At 40.4% G+C, this 4956-nt stretch overlaps 1 pseudogene; it reads left to right on the top strand.

Moving 5' to 3' along the window:
• Positions 1–945: 945 nt before the first annotated feature.
• LOC114097155 (importin subunit alpha-1-like) lies at positions 946–3244 on the top strand (annotated as a pseudogene).
• Positions 3245–4956: the final 1712 nt, after the last annotated feature.

The following is a 4956-nucleotide window of genomic DNA, read 5'->3' as shown; positions in this document are numbered from 1 at the left end:
AAAATGTACAGAAATCCCTCTATTCAAATATGGTCCCTATCATACGTTATCTTTATAAGTCCAAAGAAAATATTCTGGAGGGAGCTATACTGATTCTGTGGCCTGCTCTTCTCTGCAGAACTTTCACTCAGAATCAACACTTTCCTGAGCATTGGCTTTCTCTTCTAACCACATTCAAAAGTCACCTTAATTATTTCCTCTCATCACTTCGGCCTCAGTTCTCTCAGCACAGTGTAGGTGAGTAAAACAACTGAAGATCTCACCCGCTCACAAAGCTGGAGACAGCCCAAGTCAGGAGCTGCCCAACACTTAAACCTAGGCACAGAAACCCCACCTGGCTTCCTCCAGACACTGGAAACCAAGGCCAAGGAGATCAGTCAGGATTTGGAATGTCAAACCAGCCACAACTTGATTGACAGAAGACTAATCTAAGAAAGAATTTTTTTCAACAGAAGATTTTTTTACACTCACATTAATTTACTGGTGCTAGCTTCAGGCTATCAGGCTGTGTCCAGTTTTCTTAATGAAATATTGGAGAAGTTCCTGCTTTTCCTGCTGCGACACTGTTCAAAGATTAAAACATGAACGCAACCAGGAATAAACAGTGTTCCAAACATAAACAAATTGTAGTTATTGTGTGATTATTCAAAATAAAAACAGAAAGCTCTCAGACATTTGTATGCCCCTGTTCAGAGGAGCAGTATTCACAAGAGACATAAGGTAGAAACAACACAAATATGTATTGGTTCGACGAATAAACAAAATGTGGTATATACAAAAACAGAATATCATTCAGCTTTAAAAAGAAATAAAATTGGCACACTGGTTTTGGGCTGGGCCCCAGTGGATGTTTCAGGGGCAGCTGATCCACAACCTGTCAGCCCCACACGGTCTACTAGGGAAGCCTGAGCCCACTGGGCAGCTTTCTCCCTTTGTATCATAACCATGTCCACCAATGAGAATGCTAATTCACTAGCTGCCCAGCCTAACAGACTTAAGAACAAGGGAAAAGACAGTACACAAATGAGGCAGCACTGAATTGAGTTTAATGTGGAGCTGAGGAAAGCAAAGAAGGTTGATCAGATGATGAAAAGGTGAAATGTAAGCTCCTTTCCTTATGATGCTACTTTTCCACTCCAGGAAAACCGCAACAACCAGGGCATTGTGAATTGGTCTGTTGATGACACTGTCAAAGGCATAAACAGCAACAATTTGTAAAACCAACTCCAAGCTGCTAGGAAATTGCTTTCTCAGGAAAAACAGCCCCCATAGACAACATAACCCAGGTTGGTTTGGTTACAAAATTTATGTTCTTCTTGGGCTGAACTAATAGTAGTCTCATCCAGTTTGAGTCTGCTTGGGCTCTCACTAACATTGCTCTGGGTGGACAAGGAGGAGCATAGCAACCCCAGCCCAGTGCGCAGAGGAGAAGAGCAACCAGCACACGTGGAGGATGAGAGTGACAGTGCTGAGGTCCTCCCATGTACCCATGTGTGGCTCTCCCGGCTCGCTACCATCCAGAGACAACAGCCAGGACCTGGAAGACCATCGCCAAGGTCCCTGCAGGTCTGGTTACACCAGAGGTATCCCTGCTAGCCTACTTCTCTTGATTCCTCTTTTACTCTTCCTATGATATAATACCTCTATATTCTCACCTCCCACCTCATAAACTCCACATCCTACACCCCACCCAACTCCCTTTGTTCACCATTAGAAATTGTAGACCCTTATGCAAACATACTATTTATATTGTAGATACCAATTAAACACATCATTTCTGTTTACTGCAACAAAACTGTAATTGTCTAAATAGGAGTTATTTGGTTTAAGGCTGCATATTGTTCACATTGGGGGCTGTAAATATTGATCTCCCCCTTAAAGATGAGGTATTGGTAACCTGCAGGGACACTGCAAGATTATAGAGTAGAAACTATAAAACCTCAGATCCACACAGCTAGAGAGAAAGACACATGAACTACATGAAAAAAAACAAAGGAAGAAAGTGCCCCAAACAAACCAAGATACTACAATGATAGAATCCATTGACAGCACAGTAGATGAAATGTCAGAGGAGTTCAGAATGTACACAATTAAAATGATCTGCAAAGCACAGAATGATATAATGTTGCTTCTGGGACATCACAACAGACCAAGGCTGTGGTGGATGGAGGTGCTATCCCAGTATTCATTTCTCTCTCGGCATCTCTCCATGTTCCCATCAATGAACAAGACATATGGGCTCTAGGAAACATTGCAGGTGATGGTTCAGTTTTCTGAAACTTGGTTATCAAATATGGTGCAGTGGTCCCACTGTTGGCTCTCCTTGGAGTTCCTAATATGTCAACTTTAGCATGGGGTTACTTATGTAATCTTACCTGAACACTTTCAAACCTTTGTCACAATAAGAATCCTGTACCCCCATTAAATGCTGTTGAGCAAATTCTTCCCACTTTCGTAGAAGACTTTAGTCTACTGCATCATGATGATCCAGAAGTATTAGTGGATACCTGCTGGGCTGTTTCTTACCTTACTGATGGTCCAGATGAATGCATTGAAATGGTTGTGAAAACAGGAGTTGTGTCCCAACTTGTGAAGCTTCTAGGAGCTTCTGAATTGCCAGTTGTCACTCCCACTCTACCACCTATAGGAAATATTGTGACTGGAACAGATGAACAGACAGATTGTGATAGATGCAGGTACACTTGCTGTCTTTCCCAGCCTACTAACTAACCCCAAAACTAATATTCAGAAGGAAGCTGCATGGACAATGTGAAAGAGCTGGACTATAGGACCAGATATAGCAAGTTGTCAATCATGGATTAATCCCATTCCTTGTCAGTGTTCTAAGGCAGACTTGTAGACACAAAAGGAAGCTGTATGGGCTGTGACCAATTATACAAGGGATGGGACAGTTGAAGAGATCATATACCTCATTCATTGTATATGCAATGATGCCAAAATTATTCTGGTTATTCTGGATATCTCGTTTCAAGTATCTTTCAGGCTACTGAGAAACTAGGAGAAACCAAGAAACTGAGTATAATGACTGAAGAACGTGGAGGCTTGGACAGAATTGAAGCTCTATAGAACCATGAAAATGAGTCTATGTAAAAGGTCTCATTAAGTTTGATTAAGGATTATTTCTCAATAGAAGAAGAGAAAGATCAAAATGTTGGGCCAGAAACTACCTCTGAACCCTATACCTTTCAAGTTCAAGATGGACTCCTGGACCTTTAACTTCTAGGCTGTACAACTGAGGCATAAAGTTTGTTATATACTATGTTCGGTGTAAATTTGTCTTACTATTTCTCTACTAAGAGCTCTTTTTAAATGTGGCTTGTTATTGTACCATTTTTTTTTACAACAAAACTATACTTGAACAGTTCCAAACTGTACGTACTGTATGAAACTTCTCCTCTAAATAGCTTTCTCATTGCTATGTGGAATTTCATCTTACAGTGTCCTGTAAATAAAGATTAAATTCCACCCATTTCTTTAAAAAAAAATGAAGTGAAATTCTGATATATGCAACAATATGGATATCACTGAAGATGGTATGTTAAGTAAAATAAATAGGTTCCAAAAAGACAAATTTTTTGTTACTTTTACATTTTTATTTTTCTTTGTATTTGTTCTTTTTAGTTATACATAACATTAGGATTCATTTGACATAATTATAAAAGCATGGAATATAATTTGGTCTATTCAGTCCCTAGTACTTCCCCTTTCTCTCCTCTCCTCCCAATCTGATTCCCTTCCCTCTACTCTTAATAATCTTTCAGTTATTTACTTTCAAAAAAAATTAGCATCTTATGGATGGACATGATGGTGCAATTCAGTGTGGTATATTCATATATGTACACAGGAAATTTAGGTCAGATTCATTCCACTTTCTTCCTTGATCCTCCTCTCTCCCCCTCAATCCCCTTCATGTACTCCACTGATCTCTCCTCTGTTTTGATAGCATCCTCCCTCTCAAAATGACAAATGTCCTATGATTTCATTCATAGGAGGTATCTGTAATACTAAAATTCATAGGGACAGAAAAAAATAGTGTTACCAGAGACTGGGGGAGGAAGAATGTGGAGTTCTTGTTTAGTTGGCATGGAGTTTCAGTTTGGGATTGGGTGAACATTTTAGAGAAGGATAGTAGTGATGAAATTACACAAGAATGGGGATATACTCAATTCCACAAAACCGTACACTTAAAATTATTTAAAAGAAATATTTATGTTACATATAGATATAACATCACACACCACACACACACACACACATATACACACATACACACACACAGCTGTGTCCTTGGTCTGAATATGAAAAGTTTCTCAGTTTTGAACTTGCAAATGTAATACTGAGGATTTGATTTTGTCTTAAGGTACCAGCAATATGAGAAATATTGTGACAAGTTCTAATCTCCCTGCCTCCACCAGTGGTTAGTGCTTCCTGGAAGCACCTTCTGGGCAGCAGCAGCCTGGTCCTGGAGAAGTGATAGCAATGAACCTGAGGCCCTCATCGGGTTCTGCTAAAACATTTCTCTGCACCTGTGCTGTCACCTATCTATCCCTACAGGGAATGCTCCCTATTTACCCCCACTATTTGTGTCAGCTGAATTTTCAGGGTTCCTTGTTCCCTTAGAAAACATCCTGATGGTAGGAGAATATCACTTCAGCATTCGTCAAAGACAGAGCAAGGTGAAACTTCACCATGTGAAACAAGGAGAGAAGTGAGTCAGGACTTCCCATCCCTCCCTCTCACTGGAGGCTGAAGAGGAAGTGAAGGATCCTCTTGTCCTCTGGGTTCCTCTGTCCTTGTACTAGGCTACACGAACGACGTCTGACTTTGACCCTGACTGCATCTTTCAATCTTTCACGTATCATATGCTCTCTTGCAGTGCAAATGTCTTTCCGTGAGAGTTTAAAACTAAGGCAGTAAGCAGTCTTATCTGTGCCC

This window comes from Marmota flaviventris, chromosome 5 (assembly GCF_047511675.1).
Source record: "Marmota flaviventris isolate mMarFla1 chromosome 5, mMarFla1.hap1, whole genome shotgun sequence".
In the NCBI taxonomy this organism is placed as follows: domain Eukaryota; kingdom Metazoa; phylum Chordata; class Mammalia; order Rodentia; family Sciuridae; genus Marmota; species Marmota flaviventris.
The sequence above is the reverse complement of the archived record's forward strand: the minus strand, read 5'-3'. Positions and strand labels throughout refer to the sequence as shown.